Below are 21342 nucleotides of genomic sequence, written 5' to 3' on the forward strand. Positions count from 1 at the left end.
CCCTTCCCTGCGGTCACTCCCCAAGAGGGCCGGGCCGGCCCCTGGAGGATGGTGCCGGGCCGGGGGCCCCATGTTGCTGCCAGCAGACGGGACACCCAGCGGCCTGGCTGTGTGGAGTCCAGGCTGTGACCCGTGTGTGCTTGATTCACACCCTGTCCCCGTGGCCGCTTCATTCTGGGGCCCACTGAGCAGGCAGGTCGCAGAGGCTGCCCGTGGCAGTCGCCAGGCCATTTGGGCGGCTCAGTCCTCCTCCCATGGTAGACAGTGTCCAGTGGCCATCACTGTGTGGCACAAGGGTCACACTGGGTGCTCAGTCATACGTGTCCATCCACACGTTCCTGGGCCCTGCCTTGGGGGGGTCCCACAGGCCCACGTGGGCTGTGGCCCGTCCAGTGGCTCCTCTCTGTGAGGGGCAGAAAGCCCCCTTTGTCTTGGGCCAATGGCCCCGGCACCCCCACGACCTGGCAAACTGCCCTATCAGCACCCCCGCCAAGGGCCACACCACCCAGGGGTCCAGGGTCCTGACTCCCACGCCAGCCTGGGCTCCGCCAGGGCCGAGGAACTGACCCCCTGCACACACCTCTCAGTGAGCAGGTGCTGACCACGCCCCTGCTGGGAGGTCCTCACAGGTGTCTGGGGGGTGCGGCGGCCCCCCACTCAGAAAGGGCTACGCAGAGCCCCCGGCCAGCCACGACCCACGTTCAGCCCCACCACGGATCCTGCGTCCACACCATCCGCACCAGAGCAGCTGGCATCCAGACATGGTCCCGATGGTCCAGGCATCGCTCAGGGCTGCACAGAAGTGCCTGGGCCTCAGCCATGAGTCCACGTGCGAGGATGCTCGGCCCTGAAGCAGAGACCACGACGATGATCGTGGGGGAGGTTCTCCTGGTCTGGAAGGGCCCCTGAAGCAAAGGCAGCTCAGATCCACGTGTCACGAGCTGTTATTTGTGTCCCATCAGGCGCAGGCCAGTATTTTGTAAACCGCAACAGAAGGGAATTACTTTCACGCGACCGTGCACGCGTCTGACTGTCCAGGCCCCCACGTGCTCGGGCTCCTCTCCGCGTGGGCCGCCTGGAGGAGGGCGAGGGTGCGTGGAGCACGCGTGGGGGCGCGGCGAGCTGGGGGGGCCTCCACCCGGCCCCACAGTTTATCAGATTCCGACTGAGACTCCCCTCTGTCTTTGGAATTCTTGCAGATCCAGTGACTCTGTCCATTTGCGAGACTGTGTGAAACTGACTTGGTTTCACGTTGCTGACTCAGGGAGCGAAGTCAGAAGTGACGGGTGTGCGCCTGAGGTCACCTCCCTCCCGGCCCCAGACGCCACCCCGTCCTGACGGATCTGAGAGGCAATAGTTACTGCGCAGACAGACACACACGCTTCACCGGGTCAGCGCCCGCGGCCCGTCCACACCCCACGATGGCTGCTGAACTGGGGTGAGCAGCACCTTCTCTGAGGACAGGGTGGGTCTCCTCCTGTCAGCCCGATGTCCCATGTTAAACCGCAGCAAGTGGAATCTACAAAAAGACCGTGAGAAATTCAAGCAGCTCTGGAAAATCAGACCAAGCAACCGTCCCGGCCCGTCCTGAAGGCCCTCTGGGCATCCTCGCGCCATGGACCCCGGGTAGAACCCGGGCGGCGGCCACGGCGCTGGGCTCCTTCATGCTAACCCTGCCCCGCAGTGACGCCTCCTCGACATTAAAACGTCCACCGGGCGAGGCACGGGTCCCTCGGGTCTCCAGGTGCCCCGAAGGCCCTGTGCCCAGCAGCAGGGCAGCTGGCAAATACTTTGGTCTTAACTTGGACGTTTCGCTTCCTAAATTCAACCAGAAGCAGCCCCGGACCAGGCGCCCTGCAGCCAGCCAGCCGGGCCGTGCTGAGCCAGCCTCCCTCCCCAGCCCCGGTCTCAGCTCTGCTGAGAACACACGTGCTGTCTGGGCCCCGGACACAGACCCCCCTCCTGGGCTGCGGGAGGCTTCCCGCGTCCCGAGCAGGATGCAGCGTGAGGTGTGACCCCGTCCCTCCGGCAATCACTCTGCTGCCTAATGGACCTGACAGCCGCGCGGCAGAATGCATAACGCGTTCGCTGCCGCTAGGAGCGGGGAGGCCAGCGGGCCGCGCGTCGGTGACAGGAGCACACGCCCTGCGAGCGGAGCTGCTGCTCCTAGGGCAGAGGCGGGCGCCGGGCTTTGCTTCTGTCCCAGCGCAGGGGCATCTCGAGTCGCCGTCCAAGGGGAATCTCCTTGGCGCTGTCTGTCGGGTGGTTGGTCCCATTGCTTCCATGAAAAGAACCTGATGGCACAAATGTGTCCTGTAAGCAGCCCTTTCCTGCGAGCCACGTCCGTGCGCGACGTTCCCAGAGAGAAGAACCCTTTCACGTCCCCCGGACACCGGGCGCTCCAGCCCATCGCAGCGTGGCTGTCCCTGCCCCAGTGGGGCCCCGGCCGCACCCGTACACGCACAGCGCAGGAGCTGCCTGGAGGACTCAGGCCAGAAAGGGAACGTCACCTACGCCGGCCGCCTGCACGCCCTGGGCAGTCACCGACTACGTCCGGTTACCCCCCCCCCCCCGCCACCGTGGGCAGACACGGGTGAGAGCAGCGCGCCCGGCTTTCTGTTTTGCTCTCTCGTAAATCCTTAGACAAAGGCTATGACTAGTTGCTGCTCTCTCCTGGGGACCCTGACCAGAAAAGGTGACGCACGGCCCCTCGTTAAAGTCCCCGAGGTTCTGAAACAAGACAGCCACACCGTCCTCTCAACAGAAAGACAGAAGGGATCACGTTTAGACGCACAGGGAATGTTCGGGAAGGAGCCTCAGTAGATCGTCCCGCCCGTCTGCGGCTCTGGTGCCCCGTGCCTCTGAAATTCTCTGGGCTGACCCGGTCCCTGCGCAACAAACACTGCGATACAGGGGTGACGAGTGTAATTTTCACCTCCACTGCTTTTCTGTCGTTCTGGAAAAAAGACCTCGCCTCTTTGAGATGAAGTTCCTTTTCTCCCCTTTCCTTCTTTCAGTGACGGTGGGTCTCTCTGCAGTGGTGAGAGGCTGCCTGCTGGTTGAGGCAGGTAACAACAGGGATTTTCCATCGCTGCCCATGCCAAGTCCAGCACCTCCCAGAAAGCTGGCCGATCGTCTCCGGTGCGGAGCCCCAGGGCCCCAGAGGCAGCGCCACCGTGTCCGTGAGTCCCGGTGCCTCTGTCCTCACGCAGCCCCCGTCCATCTGCAAGGAAGAGCCCGCGGCACAGGAGGGGTGGGAACGCGGGCGGGAGTTGGAGCGCGGGGTTCACAGCCGCTCTTCCCTCCCCCGCAGGCCACTGGAGGTGGGGCCCGCAGGGCAGCTCTTACTCTGGAAAGCGCCCTCGGTGGGACTGGAGTGCTCCCTTGTCACCAGAGCTCCTGCGACCTCCTGCTTGCAGCACCAGTGCCGGGGCCAGGCGGCGGGGAGGGGCAGGTGGGGCCCAGCCCTCTGTCCCCCTCAGGCCAGGCAGGGGTGAGCACTGAGGCCACCCTGCAGAGACCACCCCAGCACCATGGCCCCGGGAAACCCGACAGCCCCCAGAAGGGGGCGTGAGGCCCTTTCCAACCAAAACGGACAGAGGGCGGCCCACGCCGAGACTTCACTGGTCCACGCTCCACGCACAGAGGGTCTGGGTCCCTTTTGGGCGAATGCTTCTCTGCCTCTGGGGTGGAGGTGGGCGCGGGAGGGTGGGAGGGAGACAGGGTCCCAACTGATCCGCCAGCCAGAGACCTGACCCCCGAGTCCCTGGCTCCGCAGGCGCAGGGGAAAAGTGTCTAATATCCAGAAAATGCCACTTCCAGTGTTTCTATCCCGTTTTGTCTCTGATCACACACAAAGAAGGATGCCCCCCAAGGGTCACAGAGTTCAGTGAAAATCCTACAGGCTTTTCCAGAACAAATAACAGACACTGACCCCTGGCCTCTCTTTGCATAAGAATTAACACGGGCAGCCCAGCCTCTCCACCAGCAACAGGGACTTCACAAATGCCAGCTTCTGATTTAAAACTCTGATTTTTTTTTTCCTCCTAAGAAGCCAGAAGAAAGGGGGACGGGAGCTCATCTACATTACAGACCAGGCCTCTCAGAGAAAATCAACCATCCATAATTCATGGCATGTTTCCTGAAGGGGCTGGAGGCAGCGCCGTCCTAGCAACGGAGTCCTGGCAACGGCGTAGCCAATCCGGCTGGGAGGAGGGGACGGGCCGGGCCGCGCGGTGCCGACTCTGCGCATCTGCACCGGCTTTTTATGAACTATTACTCGGGCGGGCCTGGGACGGGGGCGGAGAGGTGTGGGCGGGAGAATTTGAGCAGCAGAAAATATTAGCTGAAATCTGGGCAGGATCCCTTTTTTCTGAAGAGCAGAGGTAGCCGCCACACTCGCCGGGTGGACGTGAGCACCCCGGCTACTAAGTTTAAAACAACACCGTCTCGCACTAGCAAGCAGTTTTCACAGAAAGAACATGCCTCGCGACCCAGGCCCCTGGCTGCCGGCTCTGAGGGGGCTCGCTGCACTCGGGGGACCGTTGTGCCAAAATAGAGATTTCAACCCTCCCTTTTTATCTGCAAATCGAATCTGGTTTTCTTCTTTGTTTTTTGTTTTTTAATTGAAGTGCAGTCAGTTTACAACGCTGCGTCCAGTTCTGCTGCACAGCGTCCTGTTTCAGTCATACGTGTGCACACATAACACTCATTTTCATGTTCTTTTTCATTATAGGTCACTACAAGACAGTGAATATGGTTCCCTGTGCTGTATAGCAGGTCCTTGTTATTTATCTTTTATGTATAGAAAACCAGATTGTCTGTTTGTTTTTCCAATAATGCAAAGAGCTTTATTTAAGAATCCTGTTTGTCGTTTCAGTTTCTTTTTTAAAAATTTTTTTTAATTGAAGTCTGGTCAGTTGCAGTGTGTCACTTTCTGGCACACAGCAACATGTTTCAGTCATACGTATATATACATGTATTCATTTTCATACTCTTTTTCCTTACAAGTTACTACAAGATATGAATATAGTTCCCTGTGCTGTACAGTGGGGTCTTATTTATCTATTTCACATATAGTAGTTAATATGTGCAAATCCCAAACTCCCAATTTATCCCTTCCCACCCACTTTCCTCCTGGGAACCGTAAGTTTGTTCTCTATATGAATCTGTTCTGTTTTGTAAATAAGTTCATTTGTGCCCTTTTTGTAGATTCCACATGTGAGAAACACCACATGGTATTTTTCTTTCTCTTTCTGGCTTACTTCACTTAGAATGACCATCTCCAGGTCCATCCATGTTGCAGCAAATGGCATCATTTTATTCTTTTTTATGGCTGAGTAGTATTCCATTGCATAAATATACCACAAATTCTCTATCAGATTGTTTTTGATGAATGAATCTGGGTTTAAGACTCCACTGAGGAGGGTTCTGGACACCTTAACCCTTTGACTCCCACCACCCAGCCAGGAACCTACTCGATTCTGACCACTCGGCCGTGGCTGGACCTGCAGCCACACGGAGGGACACGTCTATACCCGCTCACGGTGACAGGAAACCCGCACGGGAGGAGCCCTGAAACCCATTAAAAGCCACAGACGTTCCTTAAATCAAGAGGGCAGGAGCCTGGCCTCACTTTGTCTTTAAGGATGACGCCTTCACTGCAGCTCTGACTGCCTAATCTCCAGCTGCCCCTCGATGGAGCGACAGCCAAACTCACACCACGCGGCCCACCCCGGCCGCCTCTCCAGAAAGCAGAGAAGGTTTTTTTTAGCTGCCCCCCACCGCAGACGAAGCAAACATCCACCAACAGCACGAGCTGGTGGCCCCAACAGCAACTCGGGCCCGAGGTCCAGGTGTGGCTTCTGCCTGCAGTTGAGCTTGGCGGTCTGGTGTCTCTGAATGTGCACATCAAACACGCAGACGCCCGCCCTTCCTTCACTCGAAGGTGCCTGATGACTCCTTGTAAAATCACGGTGAGCCAACGCGGGAAGTGTTTTATGCGTCCGTCCGACGGGAAGACACCCAAGGATGCAGTCTCCGGGATGCCGTGAGCACCACCTTTCCCGGGGCCGCCCTGACGCTCCCCAGACGTGCGCTGGCTGCTGGAATAAGCTCACAGGAAATTGTCCGTGTTTCTCTTCCAGAAAAACGAGGAGCTCATTGCTCTGCACTGGGTTTGGGGCAGCCGAGAGCCAGAGCCCAGGGCAAGGCCCATCCCCCTGGAGGTGCCCGTGGGCCTGCACTGTGGCTCCCGCAGCATGAGTGGCGGGAACGCTTCCCACGGGCCCTCCAAACCCTACTTCGGGGTCCACTGCCCTACGCTGAACTTTGATGAATTGAGTAAATTAGCAAAAGCCGCCAAGAACAAGGAGGAAAACACAGCTTCCCTGTCGCGGCTGCATCCTCCTCCCCCAGAAAACCCCTCTGGAAGGCGGGAGGGCCTCACCCCGAAACCGTCCCGAGAGCAGGTCTAGCGGGAGACGGCGCCCTTGCCCGGTGCCTGCTGAGCGGTCAGCGGCGGGTCTGCCCTGCGCTGGCACCGGGTGGCTCCCCTCGGGTCACACGGAAGCATCACCTCCAACAACGACTGAGGCTTAAAACTGCACTCACGCGGCTGCAGTGTTCAAACGGGCCCCACAGAGCCCATCACGCTTTAAGGGAAAAAACGCACAAACGGACACACCCAGGGTCAGTCAGCACAATGGAAATGCGAGAGGCTGCGGGCACAGCTGTGAACCCGAGGCACGCCGGACGCGTAACTACCTGCTCTGTGCTGCGTTAGTCACAGAGGGAGAAGACTGCACAGCAGGTCTGCCCTTGATGAAAATGCCCCGTGGCCCTCTGGTCTGTGCGGCTGGACGAGCACCAGGGACGGCCGGTCGCTCCTCGCACGCCTGCCGCCCTCGGGGTGCGGGACGCGCCCCCTGCAGGCGTCCGCTGGGGAGAAGCCCCAGCTTTCAAGCCACCAGGGGAGCACAAAAACGTAAGCTAATGCGTCTCATTCCCTCTCACGTCGGTAAAAACTCAGCGAAGGGCTCAAAGGACACCTGCTATTTTTAAATAACTTTGCACATTTCTCTTTTATTATAGAGTGTTCCCTAAAAAAGAAAAAAAATCGTGAAAATTGTCCGGCGACCCAGTTCTTAAGCAGACGCCTGTCAGGATCAGGTCGCCACAGTGAGGGGAGCGCTCGGGCGAGCTCCGCCTGTGACAGGATGCGGCGGAAGCCACCACTCAAGGACAAGGGCACAGCACCCCGGAAAAGGTGCACCACAACTGAAAACGGCTCACGGCAACGTCCCCACGACCTCCTCCACCAGGTGACAGCAGGCAGAAAACCGCGGGAGGCTTCTGCTGCCTTGCTCCTCGCCCACAGCTGCTGGAGGCGGCCCGGCGCCCCCGCACCCCCACCTGTCCCAGCGGCGGCCATGCCGCTGGCCTCGCCCCAGGGGACTCGGCGTCCCCCTTGGCTCAGCACTCCCGGAACCCCAGCAAACCCGGCTCCAGACAAGCCTGGACCCTCACGGCTCCAAGTTCAGCCCCCGGAGAGAAGCAGCCAAGGGTTTCCACGTCGCCAGCAGACACGCGTGTGCACACGCATGCACATGGGACACACGCACACGCGGGTTTACTCCTCTACCTGTGGCTTTCCCGTGCCTCCAGACGGCCGCTTCCCAGCCCCGTGGGCCGGACGGGGCCAGCACGGCGTGTGTCCCCGGAGTGGCTCCGTCTTGGAGCTGCGTGTGGAGATGGTGCTCAGAAGTGCTTCCACACTGAGCTCAACAGCACGAAGCCCAACGTGTCTGCTCCGAATGACGGGAGCCTCCAGTGACCGAGACGATGTGCCTGAGAAGGGTCAGACGTGAAAAACGTCCAGGACACACACTACTGAGGGGAAGGCAGGATTCAAAACTGTATATGCGAGGGAGTGGGCAGGCACCAGCTCCTCCTGCCAGGAACCCTGCCTAAGCCTCTAGTTCAGCCTCATCCACCAGGGCAGGTACCAGAAATGAGAAAACAGCAATCCCAAAGCCTGTGGAAGGAGCCCACACACACAGGCCAGACTCCACACTGGGACCAACAGGACCCTGGCCCTTGGGGGACAAGAGGAGTGCGCTGCTGGGACACACAGGACATCTCCCACAGAGGGCCACCTCGCCAAGGGTGAGAAAGTAACTAACCTACCGAAAACTACATGGATAGACGACGTGGGGCAGCAGCGGAGTGTGTCCCAGGCCAAGGCACAAGACAGAATCCCAGAAGAAATAAGTGGTGAGGCGATAGGCAGCTTACCCAAGAAAGAGTTGAGTAACGATGGCGAAGATGATATTCAGAGAACTCAAGAGGAGTACAGATGCACAGAGCGAGGTTATAGCAAAGAAAGAACTGGAAAATATAAAGAATACGCAGAGTTGAAGAATAAAATCACTGAAATGAGTAACACACTAGAAGGAACCAAGAAGAGACTAAATGAGGCAGAAAAGATCAGTGAGCTAGAAGACAGATGAGTGGAAATCACTACTGCAGAACAGAAGAAAAAAAAATGAGGATAAAAGTTTGAGAGAACTTCGGGACAACATGAAGTGCACTGATATTCGCATCATAGGGGTCCCAGAAAGAGAAGAGAGAGGACCTGAGAAAATTTTTGGAGAGAGAATCACTTAAAACGTCTCCAACTTGGGAAAGGAAACAGTCACCCAAGTCCAGGAAGTGCAGAGAGTTCCACCCAAAATCACAGAGGATCCACCCAAAGAGGGGCACACGAAGGCACACAGTCATCAAATTGACAACAATTAAGGACAAGGAGAAAATATTAAAATCAGCAAGAGGAAAGAAAGAAACATACAAGGGAGCTCCCATAGGTGATCAGCTGATTTCTCAGCAGAAGCCCTTCAGGCCAGAAGGGAGTGCCATGATGATATAAAGTGATAAAAGGGAAAAACTTAGAACCAAGAATACTCTACCCAGCAAGGCTCTCCTTCAGATTTGAGGGAGAAATCAAAGCTTCACAGATAAACAAAAGCTGAACGATTTCAGCACCAAACCAGCTTTACAGCAAATGTTAAAGGATCTTCTCTAGTCATCAAACCACAAGAAAAGAGAACAAATAGAAGAAAGAGAGAAAAAAAAAAAGACCTACAAAAGATTGCTTTGGCCGTTCGGGGTCTTTTGTGGGTCCTTATAAATTTTGGAATTGCGTGTTCCCGCTCTGTGAGGAATGTCGTGAGTATTCTGACGGGGGTTGCGCTGGATCTGTGAGTTGCTTTGCGCAGTGTGGCCGTTTTGATAGTGTTGATTCTTCCAATCCAAGAGCACAAGAAATCTTTCCATTTCTTTGTGTCATTTCAGTTTTCAGAGTATAGGTAACCTCCTTGGTTAAGTTTATTTCTAGGTATTTTGTTGTTTTTGATGTAATGGAAATGGCTCTGCCAGTTACAAAATTCTGGTTTTTGAAATGAAAAAAAAAAAGTGAACGAAGGGCTACAAATGGCAAAGCATCTTTGAATTAATTCTTATTTTGTGGTTGGCTTTATTCCTTTGATAGCTATGTAAGTTTAAAAAGCTAAAGCTCTGTATGTTCTTAGAACAATGAACAGTACATAGAGGTCAATCTAAAAACATACGGGCAGTGAAATAAATGAGCTATCACGCCATGAAAGCCATGGAAGAAACTTAAAGGACACATTCCTAAGTGAGAGAAGCCAGCCAGAAAAGGCCACAAACTGTACGACTGCAACCAAAGGACGTTCTGGAAGAGGCACAGCTACAGAAACAATAAAAAGACCGTGGATTCCAGGGGTCTGGGGAGAGGGAGGGAGGGCGGGCTGAGCAGAGGGGGCACAGGGGACTTTTAGGGCAAGGAAGTTATTCTGCGATACCACAGTGCCGGCTGCATGTCATCACGCATTTGTCAAAACCCACAGGATGTACAACCTCAAGAGTGAGCCCTCATGTAAGCTGTGGACCTTGGTTGATGATAATGTGCATCAAATACGCCGCACTGACGAGGGAGGCTGAGGGCAGGGGAGGATGCACGCGTGGGTGGGGAGGGCTCTGTGCGAACTCTCTGTATTTTCTGCTCAGTTCTTCTGTAAATCTGTAACTGCTCTAAAAAAATTGTCTATTAAAAACCAAACAAACAAAAAACTATATACACGAGGCTTTCACTTGTTTTTAAAACTGAAGCACAGCGGGTTTACAATTCTGTGTTAGCTTCCGGAGGGCAGCGTGGTGGGCCAGCTGTCCGTATACACAGACGTTCCTTCTCCACTAGAGGCCACTACAAGGGGTCGAGCACAGCTCCCCGTGCTGCACTGTGGGACCTTGTTGCTCATCTGCTGTTTGTTGTTTTGGGCGGGGGTGGGGGTGGTTAGGTTTATTTATTTATTTGTTCTGATGGCGGCACTGGGGATGGAACCCAGGACCTTGTGCATGCCAGCCATGCGCTCTACCCCTGATCTACACCCTCCCCCCAACCTGTTGTTTTTATTAAATACGTGCCTACACAAAATCTGCTACCAAGTCAAAGCGCAGGAAGGTAGGCGCCCCAGGCCGGCTGACTGAGTGACGGGCGACTGACGGCAATACAGCCTTGGTCCAGCTTCCCGCTGTTGTCCAGCTTTTCCTGAATGATCATTTGTGTCTGGGGGCAGGGGGTGCGGTTAACAAAGGCTGGGGCTGAGGAAACACTCGTCTGTCAGAAAGTTCCAGAGACCTCGGCCTGCGGCAGCTTCCAGGCAGGTGCTGGGACTGTGAGGACTGGGGCTCCGGACGGCCAGCGAGGGCAGGGGGTGGGCTGCGGAGGGGCGCCCGCGGCCTGGGGCAGGAGGCAGGGCCGGCCCCACCGCACTTGACCTGCGCGCAGGCCCGTCAGACCCGCACGGCCTGAGCACCCCCAGGGGCTATCTTCTGAGGAGAAGCGGCCGGTGAGCCCCTCTCTGCTGGAGAAAGAGCTTGGTGGTGACCCCCGCCGGCCCCTCCCCCAGAAGGAGAGGGCGAGGGGTCTCGACGACGCTGACCGCCTTTCACGGGACGGAGGCATCGCCTGGAACCTTGGAGGGGGTGACCCTCGCTGACCCAGCTCACGGGTGGTGAAGTGACACTGACCGTCTCCCTGCGGGGGGCACAGAGGGGACGCAGCGCAGAGCATCCCCTCCCTCCAGAGCTGACCCGGGAGCACAGGAGAGAGCCCTCACCGCATCCAGACCAGGGACCCCAACCCGGGCAGCCCTCCCCCAGAGGCAGGGGACAGGAGACCAGAGACCCTCCCACCTGGTTCCCAGGGCGGCCCGGCGGCCTCCCGGGACGTCGCACTTTCCGGTATGAGCCCCGGCCAGCGCAGGGCGGCTGAGAAAGTGATCCTTAGCCCTGGGCTCGGCAGGGGGCTGGGGTCCAGGCACCGTGGGGGCGGCCGGAGGGTGCCATCGAGTGGCGCTGCGGCCCCTCTGAGAGGCCGGCGCCCCCGGCCCACGCCCTCCGGGGAGACCGCACTCAGGCGCACGCGCACTGGAAGCAAGAGTGAGTCTCAAAGCCCCCGACCCAGAGCTCAGACAGCAGAGTGGGAAGGAAATTAAGCACCAAAATCAGGACTGAGGCACGGTACCAGGGGCCCGCGGGGGAGGCGAAATCAAGGCCGGGCCTCGGATTGCAAAGGTTCTGATTAAAGAACAAATTGCCCAGCAAGCCGGACTAGCTGTGTGCTGCCTCTGCCCCGCGAAGTGACCTGGCTCTCCCCTGGTGGCTCTCAGCACCCCCGGGGACAGGCCAGGGCCCCTGATGGGAGCGGAGGCGGGGGGAGGGAGTGCAGCTGCGAGTGGACCTGGGCCGATCGTGGGACGGTGTCAGCAGGTGCCCCCCACCACGTCACCTACTGGGGGACGCAGGGCAGGTTACCCGCTGTCTCCAGTTTCTCGTCTATAGACTGAGCAGTGAAGGCGGCCTCAGGTTACTGTGAAGGCCCAACGAGGTAGCAAGTGCGGAGGCTTTGTGGCCACGCAGGCTGGGCTAGCGCCACATCGGCAGTGGCAGTGACAACATGAAAACAGGTGTCTCACAGGGACGAGATTTCAGGTTGGGAGACGTCTCCAAAAGCTGGGGGGGGGGGGGAGGTGAAGAGAGTTCTGAGAACCCTGGAATTTGCAGAGGAGGGCGTCCGTAAGGGGTGGCGGGTTGGGGGGGTGTTAATTAATTAATTATCGCACCAACCGTGAGGTGAGACGTAGCCGATCCCAACCGTCAAACTGCCGACACGTCAGTCTGAGTCCGCCCGGAAAGTCCGCCGGCAAGGCAGCAAGAATCATTTGGAATCTTGAAGCCACCAATGGAATCTTGAAGCCAAAGAGTGGTGGCAGCAGACTGGAGAGTCCAGCGACGGCAGGACTGGCACCTTCCCGCCGACCCCCGCCGGAGCGCCGGAGCGCCAGAGCGCCTCACAGCTCGGGGGTGTATTTTATGAAGATGCAGCGGCCTTTAATTTTTACTGACGTCTAGTTGGCTGGCAGTGTCGTGCGAGTTTCTGAGCACAGCACAGTGATTCAGTTACACACACACATTCTTTTTCATCGTAGGTTATTACAGGATACTGAACGCAGCTCCCTGTGCTGTGCAGTAGGTGCTTGTTGTTTATTTTATATGTAGTCGTGTGTGTGTCTGTTAATCTCAAACTCCTAACTTATCCTCCCACCTTCCCCCCAGTAACCATGTTTGTTTTCTGTGTGAGTCTGTTTCTGTTTTGTAAATAAGTTCGTTTGTGTCATGTTTTCAGTTCCACATATAAGTGATGTCATATGCAGCATCTTACGAAGCCAGTATCACCCTGATACCAAAACTGGACAAGCATATCACAAGAAAACCACAAACCAGTATCTCGTATGAATATGGACACAAAAGTCCTCAACAAAATACTAGCAAGCTATATCCAGCAACACAGAAAAAGACGCACACCGTGGCCATTCGGGGTTTACCCCAGGAAGGCAGGATCGGCTTAACATCTGAAAATCAATTAATGCAAACGTCACGTCACCATCTCACTTGCTGAAAAAGCATTTGACAAAATGTAACACCCTTTCATGATAAAAGACACTCAGGAAAACTAGAAAGTTCGGAAGGGAACTCTCTCCACTTGAGAAAGGCCAGCACCTGAGGGGGAAGGGCCGCGGGCACCCCACCTGAGCTCAGGCTGGAACACGGAGTCTGTGGAACACGACCACCACTGAAGGCCGTGCTGCAGGGTTTGGCCAGGGCAGTGCGGCAAGAAAGAAAGAAAAGGGCATCCAAACTGGGGGGGCAGGTAGAGCTCAGGGGTAGAGCACGTGCTTAGCATGCACAAGGTCCTGGGTTCCATCCCCGGTACCTCCAGTAAATAAGTAAGTGAACCTAATTACCTCCCCCACAACAAAACACAAACAATGAAAACCAAATGAGTTTAAAAAAAAAAAAGAGAGAGAGAAAGAAAAAAACATCCAAACTGGAAAGGAAAAAATAAAAATTTGCTGATGACGTAATTTTGAACATAGAAAACCCTGAAGGATCCACTAAAAACGTGTTAGAATGAATGAACAAGGTTACAGGACACTAGATCAGCACATGAAAATCATCTGTATTTCTGTACAACGGCCATGAGCAACCTGAAAACGAAATTAAGAAAATGATTCCATTCATAAAAGTGTCAAAAGAATGAAACACTTAGGAATAAATTCAACAACAAAAAAATGCAAAACTTACACTCTGAAAACTTCCAAACATTGTTGAAAGAAATGAAAGAAGGTCTAAATAAATGGAAAACCTCCCGTGGCCACGGATGCGAAGACAAAATACTGTTACAATGGCCACGTTCCCAAGCTGCTCTACAGCGTCAGTGCGGCCTCCGTCAGAATCCCAGCTAAGAATCTGAAAAAACCATATACGTATGTGTGTGCATGTGTATGTATGTACGTGTGTAACTGAGTCGCTTCGCTGTGCACCTGAAACTAACACAACACAGCAAATCAACTACACTTCAGCTAAAAATAAGAACTTAGAAAAAAGAACTCCAGCTGACATCTTCGTGGAAAAAGAGCAGCTGATTTAATATTCACGTGGAATTTCCAGGGACCCAGAATGGCCAAGACAATCTCATTCCTGCCACCAGAACACAAGCTACAGGGAAGGGGTCTCCCTGGCGGTCGGGCCCAACCCCCCAGGAGCCAGCACCCCGTCGCGTGACCGGGAAACCTGGGGCAGGCGGTGCCAGAGCGGATTTGCGGATTTCCAGGCGGGGAAAATGTGCCATGTGGCCAGCGTCTGCTCATCTGAACAGTCAGGGCCTGCCAAGGCGGAGACGTGCAGACAGGGACAAACCAAGGCCCCACCAGCAGGACGGCTGGGCACCAGTGGCTCAAACTGGGGCCCAGAATGGACAGGCTGGCCCTCTGCCTGGACGCTCCGAGGCTGGACCGAGTGGCTGTCAGGATTCCGTCCGCTGTGTGTACGCGGTGGCAGGCCCCCCCCACCCGGGTACCCAAACACTCACGGAAACACCTGCTCTGCGCCAACTCCACGCCCCGCGCCAGGTCTCTACACGGCGCAGCCCGGGTGGAGCACGTCCAGGACTGGTGCCGCCGCCCGCGGGACGCCCGGCCGGGACCTGGCACCGGGGCGCGACGCGGACACATCCCCTCTGATGGCCGCCTGGAGGGGGTTCGGTGCACGGATCGCATTGTTGGTGATTTTGCTTTATTTTCGACACTTCCGTTGGCCTCTATTTCTACTTGAGAAACAGCAGGATCTAGAGAACGTTAATTATTGAACCAGCTTTTAAAAGGAAACTTTCTAATACTTAAAAATACTCAGATCTCTCCTTCCGCACAACCCCCCCCCCCCCCCGCCGGGGTCTTAGGGCATAAGTGGCAGGAAGAACTCAGGCGGACCAAAGCTTGCACAGTTCCTCTCCGACAGCGCCGGCCTGGGGCTCAGACGTGGGCCCCACCCCCACCCCCGCCTCACGGGTGGCTTGAAGGACAGACCAGTATCCCCCAGACTGGGGACCAGCAGGCCTGGCCCTCCCGAGGCCTCTCTCCTGGGCCTGCAGACGGCCCCTCCCCGTGTCCCCACCCGGTCGTCCCTCTGTGCACACCTGGCATCTCGCTTTCCTCAGGAGGATCAGGCCCCACCGTCTGACCCAGTTCACCTTGATCCCCTCCCCTCAGGCCCCGCTGGGGGTCAGGGCCCCACTTAGGAATTGGGGACACGCACAGTGAGGTGCCCACAGCACTGTCCGCCTCCTGTCCTGGGTGCAGGCTGTGTACCTGGGCGTGTGAACTTCAGTACGTGTGTCACTCTTCAGTAAGAAGGGTTTTAAGCCCCTGGGCCAGGACGCGCTCCAAGGCCAGCCAGCGGCCCTGGGTTCCCTGGACACTTGCCCCTGACGCCTTGCCTGCTCCTCCTGCCGGGCCCCGCGGTCCCAGCCGGCGGCCAGCCCTGCGGTCAGCACTCCTAGGGGCCTTCCCGGGCTCTTCTCAGCCCCGCTTTGGCGCTGACCGTGTGTGGAGGCAAATGAGGATTCAGGACATTGCAGAGCAAGGCTGGACAGGTCCCCAGGCAGGACGCTGTGCTGGGGGCTTCCTGTGGGGCAGAGCCGACCCCAGGCCCCATCCCAGGAGAAGTTAGCGTCAGTGGGAGCACGCGCACACGTGTGTGTGTGTGTGTGTGTGTCTGTGCGCTCACACGCATGTGGCAGAACACTGGAGCTGAGCCCGTGAAACATCAAGTTAACATTTGACAGCTGTCCGCACGCTCAGCAGAACGCTGGCGTGGCCCCTCGTGGCGGACAGTGTCATCCTGTCACCAGCAGAACTTTCGTGGGTCCATCTTTAGGGACCAGCTAGGGAAACCCAGCCTCGCGGTTGATCTGCTGGGGTTAAATCTCTTCTCCTCTCTCGCCGAGCCCCCACGGCCCCGGTCCCCTCCCAGACTCCATCCTCGCCGGGCACGCCCATCGAGCGCCTGGTTGTTCCCAAGATCAAACACCCTCGCACCAGAGAACAGAGGCCCCAACCCGACGTCATCCCAAAGCATCTTCCCTGCAGCATCACCGGGAAAACACAGCCGACCCAAGCCGACTGCTGGGGGGCAATGCATCTGGGTTTGCTCCGTGCGTGACTGTGTGTGTGCGTGAGTGTGCGTGAGACGAGGACTCAGGCCGCGACACACAGAGCACGTGGCGCCCAGGGCCTGAGGGCCAGCGTGTCCTGCCACTTCACGTCGCAGAGAAGCGCTCTGGACCGTCCAACGGCGGCCACGACAGGGCCACAGTTTCCTGTGACGGGTTCACACTGAGGCGCGTGAGGCCTTTGTGCACAAGTGGTCTTTGCTCTCGTTTCAGTCAGACGCTGTCAGCTTGGACCAACGAGACAGATTTTATCACAATCGTGTTTGCACACCAGGGCTTTATCGCTCCCACGTCAAAGTCTGCACGCTGTCCGCCAGCTCCTCTCTCTGGCGACAAGGAGGGTGTCTGCACTTCCGGGCAGAGGTGCCAGCCCTTCGGCCCCCAGACGTGTGCGTCCTGCAGCAAACGTTGGCGGTCCTGGCTCCGGACTTCGAGACCAGCAGAGGCTTCTGCAGACACAGGCTGCTTGTACCTTCTCACTAATTCCTTCCAGACTGAAAAAGAAGTGTTTTCAACAAAAACAACTGAAAATAAAGAAAAAGTCACGAATGCTCCCCTAGACCCGCTTGTCAGTTTGTCCAGTACGTGGAACATCGGTGCATCAAAACAAACTTTTCCTGTGTCATCAGAACCAAATTTAGAAAGGAGACAAGATCTCAGTTTGGGGAAGTTTCTGAGGCTGCTGGTAACCGTTGCCTCATTAGTCACCACAGATGGCGTGTTGCAAAGGAGAGGCGGCCGGTGTCCAGGCGGCGTCCCTGCTGCCGGGGCCCCAGGTCATCTCCCAGCGGTCTGATCATTTATCTCAAAGAAGATTCCTGTATTTGTTAACTTCTGCTTCCAGTGTTCTCCACATTGTCTGTCTTTCTGAACTCTTTGTAAACGGCTTTTAAAATGCAAAGCACAAGAGGCAGGTGTCTGTCTCTCTCACACACACACCTCATCACTGTGTGTTAACTGGCGGCTCCCTTGGTCTTTGGCCACGTTTTAGACACCAAACCCCGTGGTTCCTTGTGGCAGCTGGGACACGTCGCTATTCACCTCAAGTTTAAAACTTTTCCGTTGTTAATCTGTGTCCCTAAAAGTGGCGATAAAAGCAGGCGATCACCACTTCATTCCAGGGACTCTTATTTTACGAAATACTCGCTTGCCGAAGACCACAGCTTACTTTTTACAGCTTCACTTAACGATGGGACATTTGGGACATTCCCTAATTAATGCCGACTCTCTGGACCGCTGGGGTGTTTGTGGAGCCTGCGACGTCACCTCTGGCAAGTCCGCAGCTCAGACGAAGGTGAGAGGACACTCACGTCCGACCAGCACCTCCTGTTTTGCTGTTCTGAGCAGACGACGGGCGTTGCGCCAAAGGCATGTAAACTGTAGAGGCTGTACACAAAAACAAAATTCCAGAAATCTGCAGGCAGCCTCTTAATCTGAAATGACATTGGCTGCCCGGCTCTAATACAATGGATTTAGCCGGCAGAGCTGACTAGTATCTAGGTCCTCCCGAGGTGCGAGGCACCTGCTGCTCAGTATTTGTCGGTGCAGCTGAAAACTGAAAGGTTTCTCTCACCACTGCTGAAGGGGCGTGCAGAGGGACGGAGAGGCGAGTTTCTTCCTGGCCCCTGCTGTACTTCCTGGCTCCTAAATCTGGACGAAGGGCTCGCTGCGACTTTTACAACCCTTTGGACCATAAACGGTCTGACTGGGAGCTCAGCTGGGGACGTGGTGTCCGGAAAGCCTCCCAGCCCCCAGATGAAGCGAAGTTCTTACAACCACACAGGAGGACGCCTGAACACACACCCTACTCTCAGATACTGCATTTGCAATTCACACAATAAACCCTTTAAGTATGAGGCTTATGTTAACCAGGGAGTCACATAAGTCAACTGACTTGCATCAAACTGCAGCTGACCTAACCCGAGAGGGTCCTCTCCGAGCCCGGCTGGGGACACCGGAGGGTCTTCCCGGGTCTGCGTTCCCGTCTGAGCCTGGCGTTGGGGTGTTGTTTTGAAGAAGGGGCTGCGGCCAGCACGTCAGAGCATGTCACGCATTTCAAAGTCCTCCTGCGCATTGTAAACAGGAAATGAGGGTGACGGGCCGTGACTTCTCCCTCCACTGTCGGCAGGAGTGGGGTGGTTCCTGGTTTGGCCACTGCCTTCTTTTCCTTTTATTTTATTTATTCCGTCAGCTTGAGTTTTTTTAACTTTGGCTTCAGTAACAATTTGGTGGGGAGTGAAGGACAGTAGGGGACACTAGAGGTCACCCTCTCTGAAGTTAGTGTCAGGAGTGAGACACACGTGCTCTCAGGTGAGGAGACACAAAAGAACCGAGGGGAAAAGGAAGATCTGCATCATTTACCGCGATGTCAAACTGCACCTTAGGGAAGCAACTCATCGGAAAAGTCTGGATTAATGAGACAGACGCATGTTCACTCCAAGAGCTTCAGAAACAATTCCAAGGCGGGTTTCGTCAAGCTCGGAGACGCAAGGCCTCCCCCGGGCTCCCGCTCCCGGGACGAGGCCCAGGCAGCCGGGACGACCAGGCCGCGCAGGTCCGGGCAGGCGTCTCCTCCTGTCACCTCCTGTCACCTCCTGCTGGGGGACCAGGGCAGGGTTCAGGAGGTCATGGGACTATTTTGGCCAGAAATTGCTAGAAATATCAACAGCAGATTTCACTCGTCTCTATTAGCCCAGGAAACTACACATCGCCAGCTGTCAGATGTTACTTGAGCAAAACATGTGAAACTGCTTTGGGTGTGCGCGTGCAGGGAGAACGCGCAGAACGTGCGGCGGAGCCCGGCTTCACCTTTGAGGCTGTGCTGCGGGGCCTCCTGATGGGCCGTTTCTGACATGAGGCTAGACGGCAAACGCTGGCGAGGACGCCCCGGATCCCCGGGAGGGTTACTTTATTCTGCCAGGGGAGCTGCGTAACTGCTCCGTTCTGCCCCCTCCAGCTCGTTTCAGCCTTGTTGGCAGTTGAGGCTGACTTACTCTGCCGTGCGCGCGGCCGCGTGCGGGCGTGTGTGCGGGCGGGGCGGGGCGGGCGGGGCGGGGCGGGGCTCCTGCCCGCAGTCCGGTTTTCCTTTGTGGAGGCGCCCTCCTGTGGCCACGGAAAATATTGCGCCACGAAAGAGCCCCCTTGGATAAAGAAAAATCCCCTCCAAGCTGCGCGGATACGCGGAGTTTTCAGAAAATACCGGCGCGGGGTTCTGAGAGTTGGGAAGCTGCGGGATCACGGCACCGAAACCGCTCTCCCCGCGCCTCCGCGAGCAGGGCCCGCGGGACAGGGATGCGCCCGGGGTGGTGGCCGCGCCCCGCGGGCGCCCCCTACAGGACGCTGGGCCGGACCGCAGGCCCTCGGCTGGACGGCCTCTGCGAGCTCCTCCCAGGCTCCAGGCGGGACCCTCTCCCTGCGGAGGGCACGGGGTCTCGGGGGGCCGGGCGCAGCGGTGGCAAGGAGCAGGGGGGCGCCTGCGGCCCGGGTGGCCCTACACCCAGCGCTGCTTCTCCCCTCACCTGTTCCGCCTGGAGGTCGTCCAGATGGCCCTGAATCCCGGGTTCTCCTCCTGAACCCCTCCTGGGCGGCCAACTGCTGGGCGCGCTGGGTGACACCCCCAGGGGACGAGGGTGGGAGGCCTCTCACAGGCTGCTGGCTGGCTGCTGCCAGAGGCTGGGTCCTGGGGTTGAGGGCCAAGGAGAGGGACACCCAGAGCCAAGGGGGACCCGCCTGGAGTCAGTGATCAGTCAGGCCATGGGTGGCCCTCGAGGCTGCAAGACAGACGTCGCTGGTCCTGAAGGAGCGGCCATCTCCTGGGAGCGTGTGAGCATCTGGAAGTCACCCCGAGGGCCCCTCCAAGACCCCCCTCGGCTCCTGCTGCTCCATGTCCAAACTCAGGCCTGAGCTCCAGGGACCTGCCCTGGTGCCCATTCACCCTGGTTCTCTGACACTGGGAGGGCGCTCGCGGGGCGGACCAGGATGGACGTGGTCCTCAGAGGGGGCAGACCCAGCGCGGCCCACCCACCAGGGCCACCAGAGCACAAGCCGCAGGGGGGCGGCAGGAAGGCCGCTCAGCCCCTTCTCCTCAGGCTGTCCGTGTCCAGGCCAGGCCCGCTCTGCGGGCAGAGCACCAAGCCCTGGTTGCCCTGGAAGCGGCCCCGGCCCCCTCCCACGGGTTCCTCTCGCCTGAACCCCCTGCCCACCTCTGTCCCCCACCAGCAGGTGCCCTCCTTCCACACCAGTGTCGAGCCCTGGGCCGGGGCCTGACAAGGCAGGACAGGGGGTCACCCTGCCTGTGGCTGGCACGTCTGTCTGGTCTGGAGTCCAGGGCTGCCGCTCGCTCAGTGGTGCCCCCACGAGCCCACCTGGCTCACGCTGGACACGCCGAGTGTGCACTGGGTGAGGGCGGTGATGGTGGCCCAATCCGCCCCTGGCGGCCCCTCCGCCACTAGGCCAGTGGGCGGGGAAGGGGCCGAGGGGCACAGGGGCACCGGGGGAGGGAGGAGTCCTGGGGCCACCTGGCCTCTGCTGGTCCTTTGAGGTCAGGCCTGTGGTTCCTCGCACCTGGCTTCCTCGGGGACTCGGGGACTGGGGGACACGGGGACTCGGGGGGGGGGGCTGTGCTGCCTTCTTACCCTCCTAGTACAGCCCGCTGGTTCTTCCCGAAGGACTTCAAGGTTGGGTAACAAACGGACCCCTCGTCATGGCACAGACACCCCCGCCGCTGCGGTCACTTCTGGGGCCCACGTGCCCTCCTGAGGGAGGCTGTCACGGGCCAGGGCTCCCTGCCATGTCTCTGTGTCACACATGTGCACCAGGCCCAGCTCAGCACCCAGAACCACCCCGAGTCCTGGAATGACCCTTGGTGAAATGTGTGCTCGTTACGATCACCAACACTGTCTCCCGTGGACCGACAGGACGTGAGCCCCCGGGGGCCCCGGGCTGGGGCTGCAACAGACAGAACACAGGAAAGGGCTTCCAGCCTGGGGGTTCGTGGTGAGTAACGAGAGAAAGTGACTGGTCACCCTGGTGTCACGGAGGCGGCCAGAGAGCAGACTGGTCGTTCTGAGGACCGGGAACCAGGGCGGACGCCATCTATGAGGCTTTCGCTACAATCTGTCCTTCAGGGATCCAGAGAGGACCTGGAAAAATTCGCCTTCGCCGAATTCCAGCGGAGAATGCAGAGCAGTCAC

The sequence above is a fragment of the Camelus dromedarius genome, chromosome 7 (assembly GCF_036321535.1).
Source record: "Camelus dromedarius isolate mCamDro1 chromosome 7, mCamDro1.pat, whole genome shotgun sequence".
Classification (NCBI taxonomy): domain Eukaryota; kingdom Metazoa; phylum Chordata; class Mammalia; order Artiodactyla; family Camelidae; genus Camelus; species Camelus dromedarius.